The sequence below is a fragment of the Taudactylus pleione genome, unplaced genomic scaffold (assembly GCF_031769625.1).
Source record: "Taudactylus pleione unplaced genomic scaffold, aTauple2 ptg000372l, whole genome shotgun sequence".
Lineage (NCBI taxonomy): Eukaryota > Metazoa > Chordata > Amphibia > Anura > Myobatrachidae > Taudactylus > Taudactylus pleione.
Window position 1 is genome coordinate 17,649,070 of NW_028284773.1, and position 13,549 is coordinate 17,662,618.

A 13,549-nucleotide genomic window follows, 5' to 3' on the forward strand; every position below is an offset into this window, starting at 1 on the left:
CACAATGTCAACATGTTCATAATGTTGACATTCAACATGTCAACACTGACAAAATGTTGACATTCAAAGGTCGATATCACAACCATATTGACACATGAAGTTAGGGTTAGGTTGATGTTAGGTGACTTTTTGACTGTTGACATTCATAAGATTGACATTTTGGACATGTCAACAGTATATCAGTGTCGACATTCACAATGTCAAAGATCGACATTCTGAACATATCGACTTACAGATCATGTCGAAATTCTGAACTTGTGGATAGCACTACTTCTTTAGGTATGACCACAACCATAAGTCAGTTATCCTGTTTGAATGCACTCAAAGTATAATAATAAGATCACATTTACTCCAGTATGTGGAAAGGATGTCGTTTGTGAGTTTATATTGATCAAATATCAATCAAACTAAACAAATGTGTGCTGTACCAGATACAATCCATGTTACTATGCCTTGGTGCCTCTAACTAATGCTGGGCATACACTATATAATTATCTGTCAGATATCTGTCTAATCTGGTGGTTGGTATGAAAATATGGTAATGTATGGGAGCAAATGACAATCGTCCATTTGCTCACAAACACTGGAAAACAGACAAAATTGATCATTCAGACAAATTGGTTAAAACACAGGAATTTAACCAAGTTGAACAATTGTTTTTTGTCTGTTTTCCAGTGTTTACGACCATATGATCAACTGTCAATTGCTCCCATACATTACGAGGTTTTCATTCCAACCAGCCAGATTGGACAGATATCTGACAGATAATTGTATAGTGTATGCCCAGCATTAGTTAGAGGCACTAAGGCATAGTAACATGGATTTGGTCCAATTCTCGGAATCGGAAACACCAGAATGACAGAAGCATTATTTCAAAGTATAGGACTATGGCCCTGATTCAGAGCCGGACGCTCTGACAGAGAACTCTGAATCAGGGCCGGTCTTTTTTTTTTTTGTGCGGCCTCCTGGCCGCTCGCATAGCCGTGGGTGACCACCCACAGCTATAGCGAGCGGCCAGGAAGACCATCAGCTATAGACCATCGCAACCATCGGGCTTGCGACGAGACCCTTGTGGTAGGGTCTCGTTCATCGCAAGCCCCAGAGAGATTTCGGCTCTAACAGAGCCGAAATCTCTCCCACTGACATCACTCGTAATGTCAGTGGGGCCGCCCCCAAACGGAGGCGTTCACATGAGAACGCCTCCGTTTGGGCAGCCACTCCCCCGGGCCGCCCACCAAAGGGGGCGTGCTGTCACTCTACATCGACAGCACACCCCCTTTGTTGCGAGACCCGGAGCGACGGAGTGCCCGTCGCTATCCGGATCTCACGCATGCGCACGATGGAGCCGGCTCCATCGTGCGCATGCGCACTGGCCCACCATCGACCCGGTTGCGAGCGCTCAGCGCTTGCGACCGGGTCTGAATCAGGCCCTATCTCTTTATTTGCCTATATTACATACTTGTAAACTCTCTCTGAATGTCAGGGAGACATCTAATGTAGCATCAAACTCCCTGATTGCTCCTTAGCCCCATTATGTAGCTGTTACATGCTTGGAAAAAAATTATTATATATATATATGTACTGCTTGAAAACAGTTTGGTGATAAAACTGAAACGTTGCTGCTACATGGTGACTGCGTCTTTCTATCTTAATTTGATGTGCCGGAGTGCCGCACCTTTGAGGTCGTATATATATACAAATATATATATATATATATATATATATATATATATCAGTATATTCAAATGTGATCAATAAATTGCCTTTACCTGCATCATTATTTGGGCACAATTATCCCTATGGCTACATACATTTTCATATAAGGGGGTAAATTTACTAAAAATCGAGTTTAGTTGAGTTTTTATTTTTTTAAACTCTCTTTGCTTCACCGAATCTCGGGTGAGTTTACACTTTAACAACTCACAGATTTACTAAGAAGTGAGTTTAGCTGATAGTGAGTTTTCTGATGGTGAAGCAGATCAAGATTTCTCCCCCTATTTGCGAGTTTAGATGAGATTACTTACCCAATATTGCAGTGTTTTCTCTCTGCCAAACTCACCCGAACAAGCAGCCAGCACATATCAGTGAGATATGTGTAAGCTGCTTGTGTGTTGTACCTGTAAAAAACGTTTTAAAATATATTTAAAAATTACGTAGGATCCCCCCCCAAAAGCATAACCAGCCCCGGACTTGTCAGCCAGTCCTGATACCTAAAATTACGGGGAACAAAATGGGTAGGGTTCCACCGTAATTTAGATATCAGCACCAGGCTGCAGGGCCAGTCCTGGTTTTAATTATAGGGGGGAAAAAATGCATAGGGGCCCCCCTATAATTAAAACCAGCACCGGACCCAAAACAACTGGGGTGTAATTCCACAGCCCGGAGACCCTATTACTTTATCTCCAGGGCAAAAGCATTCTCACCCCAAGTCGCTCAGGCCAAGACGGGTATCTCAGGGGAGGTGGGGACCCCCCCCAAAAAAGGGGTCCCCCTCTCCCGAAACCCCAGGCTTGGTCTGAAGCCCGGGCCTATTCCCCGCACCTCTAGGCTGTGGGTATGGGGGTAATAAAGTGGAAAATCAAAGTAAACTATTGTATTATACAGTGGAACTACAGGTGCCAACATGCCTGCCCTTTTGCACTTGTGGAACTACAAGTGCCAGCAGGTGGCCGGCGCCCGTACCTCCACTGTAAAATAAATAGTTAAATAAAGACAGTACACACACACCGTATACAGTAAACGTTAGTACACATATACCTCACTCACACATAGTTACCTGCTGCCAGATGTTCCCATGAAGAAATCCGTGAGTAATGACCTGCAAAAAAGATCCTATACTCACTAGCATCCTCGCGCTGGTCTCCGTAGCATCATAGGGGGGTCTTTGGAAAAAGCCCATGTCTCAGCATATCTATAATGATAAATACCACTGAATATACATTCCAAATTGCAGTGATATGTGGATTTAAGGAATGGTAATTTTTGTGGGGTTTATGGAAATAATGATAAATGGACCCCTATATCTAAAATCACAATGTTAATTGTGTCCCTCAAAGCTCTGTTCAGGAGCTATTACTATGTATCAAGTGATCTCCACATCTCTTTAGCTGGGTACACACTTTATGATCCTGATGCTGACCGGAACGATATATATCGTGCGGATCGTATAGTGTATGCTCCTGACCGCCTCTGCACATAGGTCGTTCACCGCATTGTTCCACCTACTGTGCTGTACAGCAGATGGCACGCTACAATGAACGACGCCATGCTGCTAAATGCAGCATGGAACGATATATTGCGCGGTGGTACACTGGATTGTGTAGTGTGTTTGGCCCGCGCGTTATATTGTTCCATCGCATCATACGGTCGCCTGGGTACACATTGCATAGCGTGTACCTAGCTTGAGATCGTAAGATCATTTTTGCAGGGCCATTTATGTCATGATTTGATAACTGTACAGCACTTGTCAGCATTGTATAAAGGATAACTATACTACTGTATTCAATTTTCATATATGTATTGGTTATATTTCATATAGCCAATACTACTGTAGTTGATTCTTGTGTGTATACAGCTCTCACTTTTCTGAACCTACAAATGTACATTAGTCTAAGTTCCCTTGGGGACAATAAACTGTGTTTTGAAAACTGATAAAACACTATCCATGTTATTCGGGCCGAAGGTTAAACTAACAAAGTGTATTACTGTACAGCCAATTGCAACAAACTCCAATGCTAATCTGACATGTGTACATATATAAATATTTGGGATTATGTCTTGATCCTAATCTTTCGTTTGCATACATACAGTCTGGTATTCCAAACTGGGTTACAATTCAGAAACACCTTCTGTTTAAGTCTTAGACCCCATTTATTAATGATCGCAATTGCAATGCGATCTGGGCATGACATTACCACCCATGATCACATTGCAATATGTGATGATAGCGCCCGTATGTTTTTGGCTTGTAGAAGGAAACCAGAGCACCCGGTGGAAACCCATACAAACAGGGAGAACATACAAACTCCACACAGATAGGGCCTTGGTAAGATTCAAACCCATGACCTCAGTGCTGTAAAGGCTGTAATTTTAACCAATACACTAACCATGCTGCATAAATGAAAGGAGCATAAAAGGCCTGCTACTGTCACTGTAAATAGATATTTCTTTAACAACTTCCCCAATTTATTAAATTTATATCTAAATGAAAGATAATGTAGCCTGTACGAGTGGCCACTTTACCATATCAAAGGCCTTCTCTGCATCCAGTGCTGTGACCGAACTGGGGCTCCAAGTCTTGTTGACTAGGTGAATTAGATCTGTTTTCTCTTATATTATTCAGAGCCTGGAGGTCCAGGATAAATCTTACTTCATCTGGGACATGTTGGGTTTCTGGGGCATAATCACACATTTACTAACAGACAATTTTTTATTCAGTTTTTTAAGTACAGGTTGAGTCTCCCATATCCGTATTCTAAAAACCTAAATATTCCAAAAAACGGAATATTTCGGAGCATCTGTGACGTCACGACGTGACCTGACGTCATGACGTCACTAGTATCAGTGGCCAATGACTAGCGGCGTCGATTAAAATCGACCTTTAGTAAATATACCCCGCAGGATCATATTCACAGTACTTAATTTATCGTGTATTTTAATGAACCATTTGAGTTGCACATTTAATAAAGAAATGCGGCATCGGTTTGATTCCCTGTATAATATAGATATAACCGTGATATTTGCCCAATTAGTTTCTCAGTAACATTTTTTACCCTGAAGGACTGTATTGAATAGATCTGTGAATCTACGGGCAACAACATCTATACATTTCCTATTATAGTTTCTGTAAATCTGTCTTGGAGTGGGGAAGAGAGCTTTAATAACATTGGAAGTCTCTTCCAATGGGATTTTGGGCTTTAGCGTTTCTAATTGCCTTTTAGAGATCTCATTCAGTTTGCATAAGGCTAGGTTGCTGTAAAATTGTGACATGTAATCAACGAAGAATTCGATTTTGGGAGATTATTTAGCATTAAAGTAACTCTGATTACACAAGTTATTTATTGAGCTTTCCCTGATGCATTGTTCTTACCATATTAGCAAAAGACGGAATCTGCCTTGTCCAATTTGTCATACAATTTGACTTTAAGCCAAAGCAGTGTTTACCACCTTTATCGGAGTTGGATGAATTGCCCTTGCCATCGTCGGCATGCCTTGGTTTATTTTGTGCTTTTCTGTTACAGTTGAAATTTGAGACTGTGCCTCAACTATATTCAGTATTTTCCTCCTACTATATTTCGGCCAATAATATTGAAAATGTATTCTACCCCTAATTGTTGTCTTGTGTGTCTACCATATGGTGGACAAGGGAATATCGTCTGTAATATTAATGTTGTAAACTTTATTGTTGTTAGCTCCAAAGTTAAATTTAGCACCCATGTACCAACCAAGGTTGAAAAAATAGATGTACCCTTAAGTCTGTGATAGGTGAGGTGGACCTCCACAGACGCAGGACCCAGCAGATGCACCCTCTGGTTCTATTATAGTTAAACCTTTGCCTGACTCTTAGCCAATTTTAAAAGGGTTTTGAAATAATTTTTCATTCAAAAACACTCTGACCCAATTTTGTGGCATACACAGAAAGCAGAGTAATTTGCGTGTGCTGGTATAAGGTGATATCTTTCATCTGGGTAAGATATTGAAGAGGTAGGGAAGGATTTTACTGTGGATCAGTGTGGCCAGTCTTCTGATATGCACAATATTATTATTATTACTTTTTATGGAATCAGTATGTATTACCACCGGCTGCATGACATGGTTGAAATCCCGGCAGGGGTGAAGATCCTGACAGCGGATTTAGGTAAGTAATACCCCCCCCAATCCTATTCCTCCCTTAGCAGTGCCTAACCCCAACATCCCCTGCTAATGCCTAATCCTAACCCCCCGCTAAGTGCCTAAACCTAACCCCCCATCCCCACAGCCTAAACCCAAGTCCCCCGGGGGGGATGCCTAACCCTAGCCTCCCCCCGGGGGTGCCTAAGCCTAACCCCCCCTTTCCCTAGCCTAACACTAACCAACCCAGGGAGGTGCCTAACCCTGATTCCTCCCGGGAGCACTGAAACCTAACCCTCCTCCCCCGTGCCTATCTGCGCACGGTATGCTGGGCGACGGGCTCCCGGCATAGGTCTAATGACAGGCATCAGGATTTCGATGCCTGTCATTAGTACCCTGCCAGGATTTGACCTTCGGGAAGCCGGCGGTTGGCATTTCGACCATCGGCTTACTGACTGCATTCCCATTTTATTTATAGGGCGCCACAAGTGGCCCACAGCGCCGTACATACAGTACAGGGTGCACAGAACATTACATACAATACAGTAAGCAAAATAGCAGAGCACTGTTAACAAATAGCAACACAATTCTCCATACACATTACATCTGGGAAGGTGAAGGCTGTCATTGAAGTGCTTGAGAAGAGGGCTGTGAGACAGTAGGGAGGAGGACCCTGCTCCTAGGAGCTTACAAACATGATAATAATGTTAAGGTTTGCTACTACAGTTATTCCTGGGCCTAAACCATCATGCTGTATCTTATATGCCAGGACTGTAAATGTCTTGTTACTAGATATCATTTCCTGCAATTTGCCCAGCTAGCCTCCAGGTTAGCAGCTCTATGTGCACTGTCTAGGAGCAGATTCTTTTCCATAGCATTAAGGATGCATCAGTAAATATAATTGAAATTACAACAAAGTCAGAATTGAGATGCAAATCATATTAATTATGCAATGATGTAAACAAGGTGATTCAAAACAGAACCCTATAAAAACAGTGTCATTCAATACTGAAATAGACAATAAAAATTGTAAACCAGAAGGTGAAGGCATTCATACTGTAGACAAATCTTATGCAGAGCCTTGGCTTTAAACGTTAGTGGACACTGCATTAATTACAGTAGAGTATGTTGCAATGTTCAAATAACAAGGATGCCAACTACAGTCACATGTTTTAATACAACACAATTGCAGATTTGCTTTTTTGGTATATAGAAGGTCTCTATTGGATGGACCATATTTGCCAACATTCTTAAGCATATTGGGGTCTATTTATCAAGCAGTGAAAAGTGTGGAGAAGTGAACCAGTGGAGGATTGGTTGCCCATAGCAACCAATCAGCTTTGAAGTAGCATTTATCAAGTACAGTCTATAAAATAATAGGTAGGAGCTGGTTGGTTGCTATTGGCAACTTCTCCACTGGTCCACTTCTCCACACTTTTCACTGCTTGATAAATAGACCCCATAATAACACATAGTATCCCTGCACACTGAGATACAGGTAATGTTACTGGGTGATTGCTAGAAATCTAGATCTATGATAAACTGTGGGTATTCTGTAGCGGGTGTGTGTGGCCAAGAGAATGAGGCAGATATCAGTGTGTGAATATCTACTGTATTTTACTAAACCAATATAACATACACATAGTGACTCAAATCATGCATATGAGGTAAGGAGGGAAGAAAATACACACATAGAAAGAAAAGCAGTATGTTATAACAGAACGGCAAACGTTGAGTCCTGCAACATAGCAGGTCTATAACTTTGGTTACCTATGGTCTCTGTATAGGCAAGTACAATAGTATAACTACTCACTTTCTGAGTGGTTACACTACGTCTCTTACACTGGCTGCAGAGTGTGTAGTTTTGGCCCCAATTTCCCCAGTGCCCAATTTATAGACTTCCGGTGTACAGCTCCCTAGTGCCCAATACTTAACTCGCTAGTGCCCAATATACAGCTCCCCAGTGTACTGTAAACAAGTCGCAGTTCACAAGGTGCAGTTAGTTAGGGTAATATTATAAGGTCAATAGCATGGCAATACATGGTAAAATGATACATTTATTTTTGATTGTCTTTTTTTTTTTTTTTTACTATGTTTCCATGTAGCCACTGCCCTACTACTATATATAGAGTATTCTAACTATAGATTTAACTTTGTTCTCAGTAGATTGAAAGGTTTATTATGTGCAAGGGAAATGTGATATGCATCAAAAACAGGATCATCTAGCAGTCTGTGTTGCAACATGGTAGCAATTAGCCTGATCTTAAAGTACAGCAGGCAGATCAGTGATTGATCTTCTATAGCTGACCTGAACTTTGTCCTGTACTCTCTATTAAAGTCACTAATGGTAGATATCAGATTGAACTCAAGGTGACAAATGACAACCTGCAAAATTTTACTGTCAGTAATTGGTCCATTATGAGAGCAGACTCATATCACAAATCAGGTATCCTGAGGAGTTATTAATGCTTATAGGGCAATATTCAAATGATAAGTTTAGTACATTCTCTTGTCCAGAGATATTTGTGAGATTGTGTGATAATCAGAACATTACGTTGCTTTGAAATTAGAGCCAATCTGCATATCCGTTTCAATTTGTACTGTGCATATTAGTTCTTTATTTCCCCTACTGCAAACATTTTGCTATTCATGCACTGAACTCCCACTTTAACTGTAATGCTTCTTGTTGGATGTCACTATTTTGTTATTTCCAAACCTGTTTTTTTAGAAAAAGCTAACTATTGCCTTGAATACACCAAATATGGCCATTCACTTTTAAGTGTTATAGTTCATTATGAACACTAGTAGCAGATATTTTTTAAGTGCAAAACCAATCTGGTTCTGCATTAAAAAAATTGCTGCTTAAAATGCTAAATTGCTGAAACATCTACACTTTCGGCTAGTGGAACACTATTACATTTGGCCCTTTGTCTTTGATTTTGTATTATTATTATTTTATCTCAAAAAATATTTAGTCCATTTTTAGAATATTTTAGCAGCCAAAAAGTTAGTGATTAAATACAGACATGAATGCACAATTGTATGCATATGAATAAAATAAGAGAAACAAGAGAAAATAAAACAAAAAAAACAAATGCTGAAGCTAAGCTATTAACATGCAGCCATCCATCTCGGATGGACACTGCAAAGCTCTAAATCAGCAAGGCACAATTCTCTAGCCATATTGAGCTAAACCACAGAAATGGCAATCCAACAAGCACTGGGTCTGATTCAGAGCCGGACGCTAGTTGCGGACGCTCGTTCAGAAAAAGGGGCTGGCTATTTAAATTGAGCGCTCACCCTTTGCGGTCTGTTGACGCCTCTATGTCTGAGCGAGCGTCCGAAACATGTGCTCGCTATTTTGTAAAGACGCCCCTTGGCCGCTCGCATCATACGTCATCTCCGCTATTTATTTGATTAATCGAGTACATCGAAAGGCGTATGAACTGCTCGCTATTCTTGTGGTAGCATTTTCCTACCGCAATCATGCGAGCAGTTCAGGCTAAAAGACAACCAAGTGACGTGGTCGATGACGCTGCTTTGTTAATTATGCACTCCCATTAAACGCCCGTTTTGACCGTTTGGCACGCCTGCGTTCGGATCTCCACTCCCAGTTTTCAAGCACCTTCCCCTGTTACTACCCACAAACGCCTCATCCTGTCACTCAAATTAGCAGGCATTCGCTATTTTGCAAGAACACGATTTCCGACCGCACTGACTGGTTGGCGCATGCGCATTACAACCCATACGCATGCGCAGATGTGCGAACATCGCTCGGAGCGAACGAGCGGCCGCTTACGAGCGGCTCTGAATCAGGCCCACAGTACAATATATCTTTCTGTCACTGAGAACCTCGCATCATACAGTACCTACAAGCTCCTATTGGGTAAATTTGCTTAAATGTTTTTATCTGGTCTGAGAATGTTCTTAAAGAAAAACACAGACTACCTTACCAGAGGAATCCCTAAGCACAGACAATACACCAATGAGGATCCAGCAGTCTCTTCGTCCTTTTAACAAAAACTTTGGCTATACACAGATATGGTTCAGAGCACAATATAGAATAGTACGGCTCTCAAATTCTCTATCACATAAATTGAGCTTTTTTATTCTGTTTGCAAGTTGGGAAGAAAACTAAACAAACTTATTTTAAGAACTAATTCAGTAGACTACAGTTAGCTGAAGTCGATGAAGATGGGAGCAAAAATCTATACAATCATAAAAGTACAAAGCAACTGCCTTCAATGAACATTACCAAGACAATGGCAAAAAGGGGCCGGATATTTAAACTAAACGCTCGCACTGCGTCGCGTAAGGACACCCACTGTGTGTTAGCGAGCTACGGCAAAGTGCACTTGCAACACACGTCATCTCCGGAAATGTGTGATTAATCGGGACCATCGTGAGCCATCGGAGCTGCTCGCAGCCCTTGCGGTTGCCTTTCCCCGCTGCAAGCACTGCGATCAGTGCTGGCTGAAATACATGCAGGTGACGTGTTCAATGACGCTACTTTGCTAATTATGCATGCCCTTTAAACTGCATTTTGGGGGACTGACATGCCTGTGTTCGCAACCACACTCCCCCGTTCACAAGCACCTTCCCCTGTTACCACCCACTAACGGCACTATCTGTCATTCAAAGCAGTGACCTGATAGTGGCTTACGAGCTACCAAAATCAGATCGCAATGAATGGCTTGCGCATTCGCACTGCAAATTATATGCATGCGCAGATGTGTGAAAATCGCTCACAGCGAGCGATCGTGCCTTAGCGAAAGGGTCTGAATCATGTCCTTTGTTGTGCCTGATCAATCTGTCATTCACTCTTGGAACTTCCCGGTTCCTAGTTGTTTTCGTTTGATTGGTAATGGTATCTGTTGGCCAAAAAGTAATTCATAATTACTGCTACTTTCATTATCTGGTAATGCTGCTCTGAAAACACAAATGTTTGCAGAAAAATGATAATCCACCAGCAACATTTCACCTTTTTAGAAATTATGTATTCAGAGACATTTTAGACCGATATGTTGAAATTTATTTGTACAATATCCTCATCTATTCCCAAAGTCTGGAACAAAATCAGCAATATGTTCGTAAAGTCCAATGTTAGACAACCTGTAGTACTCCAGCTGCTGTGGAACTACACATCTCAGCATGCCCTTGAACAGTTTTAGCATTCTCTAACAGCAAAACTGTGGCAGCGCATGTGGGGATGTGTAGTTCAACAGCAGCTGGAGTACTACAGGTTGCCTATCCCTGGAATAGTATTGGAAAGACTTTGAACTTCATGGTTTATACCCTAAACTGGAAAAATTTATTTTTAGAACAGATAGTATCACATTTTTTGGTCTTATCATATCTGCCAAAGAAATTAAGATGGCTAATGCTAAGAAGAAAGCAATGCAAAGTTGTCCCAAGTCTTGAGATGTAAACACAGTTCAACAGTTTTTGGAACTCTGACATTATTACAGATGTTTTATAAGGGGACTTTTCAAAATTGTTCAACCACTAACTGCCTCAACCCATAAGGGTAATCCTTTTCGATCAAGTTCCAATGTAAAGCCTTCTGATTGGTCTACTGTCTTCATTTAACCACAAGTGTCGCTGCTTTTTGCATTCTGTGTGTGTACTGCAGATTGGCGGCACTTGGATAAATAAAGACAGGAAACAGTGGCTTTCAAGGGTGCGTCTTTATGCATTGAGATGTCAGCATTTGAAAATGTTAAGGGCTCAGAGTCACTAGTGGGGAAAAGTCCTGCACAGCCTTGAGGGCTGGAGTATCTTGGCAAGATACGGCTGTATAATTGTGATGCGGCCTTTGGGCCTGTCGCAGCCTAAGGGGCTGATTGAGGCCAGAGGGCCGGTAAGCTGTGGTGCGGCCTTTGGGCCAGTAGCAGCCTCTGGGCTGGTCAAGGCCTATGGGCCTATAAGTAGTGATGCGACCTTTGGGCCGGTAGCAGCCTATGGGCTGGTTGAGGCCTGTTCGCCTATGAGTGGTGATGTAGCCTTTGGGCCGGTAGCAGCCTCTGGGCTGGTTGAGGCCTGTGGGCCTATGAGTGGTGATGCAGCCTTTGGGCCGGTAGCAGCCACTAGGCTGGTTGTTGCCTTGAGGGCAGAACAACTTGGCAGGAGGATGCTGAGTAGCTACCAGTGTCGCCGGGATGACACTGGCGACAGTGCGCTGGATTGCGCACTTGGAACGCTGTCGCCATGTCACTTGGCCAATGTCGCCAGGTTGACACTGGCGTTGGACACAGACTGGCGCTTCAGGTGGAGGAAGCACACCGTGCCGCCTAGATGACACAAGCAGCACAAGCAGGTGGAATGCAGACTGCGCCGTCTGGATGGGACAAATGGCAGTAGATAAACACAGTAGACTGGCTCTGGAACTCAACTGGAAAAAAGGAGACTGGAACAACTGGAAGTACGAGAAACTCTATCACCGGCAAGGAGTGATGGGCTGGCTGGAATTTAACAGAAACAGGGTCCAACCAGAGCAAGAATCCCTAATGACAGATTATTGAGCAATTGGGCTGTGTTCAGACAGGAGAATCAATCAGTGTGCACTTGATAGTGCACACAGACAGGCAGTAATTAGTGCAGAGTCTCAGCAGCAACCAGGACTGGAACTGCAAACAATATGCTGCTAACCACAGACCCTAACAGGAGGAAGGAGGAGACTTCAGCTTGTCCAGCATTCACCCCGCACAGCATTGGCAGCACAGCAGCTTGTGACAGAAAGCCATTGTTTTATGTCTTTATTTATCCAAGTGACGCCAGTCTGCAGTAGTTGTGTTTGCCCAGGTAGATTACCTGGGGCGCCTGAGCTGTTATTCATTAAAGGAGAGTGCCGCTGGCCTGTGTATGTATGTGTGTGTGTATATACAAATTCGACAGGCAGCAGCAAATTAACACACTGTGATTTTTTGTGAGTGCCGCCGACTTGTCGAAGCTGGATTATTGGCTGAGACAAGATCAGTTTAAAATTGAATCGCAGCGACGCCATCTTGCGACTGGCCGCAAGACGCCACCTTGGAAATGAGATCGCAAGACGCCATTTTGTGAATGGCCGCCCAAGCGCCATTTTAGATAAACTCACACTTTAGTACATGTGGCGATATTACTATTAGCATCATGCGATTGCGTCTTTCACCATTTCTCATACACACATTATTACGCACAATTGCGCTGTTAACTAGTCGCATATTAGTGAATGCCTAGGTCATGCACACGCATCTGCCCCAAGTTAACTAACGTCTTTACATCAAACCTCGCATACTCACACATTACATATTCACATACAAGGTTCCATAAGCTTTAAGATATAAGATTCAAGTATGCAAATTTACTATAATTGCTATGAAACAAAGATTATTTTGTAACTAAGGTTTTATACGTGATAAGTAAGCCATGTTTGGTATTGTACTGATGCGTACTCTGTCAACAGTATTCCGGTAACATCGATGTAGAGATCGCAACAGGCATTCTCAACTTATGGACCGCAGAGACTTCAAGCAACAAAATGTACATTATATGACCAACTGTTAGGATTTGCATGAGGCAGGAAACCAGAGACCACCAGTTGTTAGAGGCTGGACTGTGTCTATTTGAACCAACTTGTTAGATGCCTTGTAACATATGCCCTCTCCTTTAGGACCAATGGTATTAGCAACAAACTTCTCTATTGTGTTGTTTATTTCTGGGGGGTATAAATATGTGTGCT

The 13,549-nt window shown here is 42.4% G+C and overlaps 1 protein-coding gene across 1 annotated transcript in view; it reads left to right on the forward strand.

The window, feature by feature from the left end:
* The window catches only part of LOC148508320 (uncharacterized), a 174,922-nt gene extending 161,577 nt beyond the window's left edge, over positions 1 to 13,345 (forward strand). Inside the window, exon 3 of the transcript XR_015869604.1 lies at positions 13,274 to 13,345. The gene's annotated coding sequence lies outside the window, so the exon portion shown is untranslated. The remainder of the gene's footprint in view (positions 1 to 13,273) is intronic.
* Positions 13,346 to 13,549: the final 204 nt, after the last annotated feature.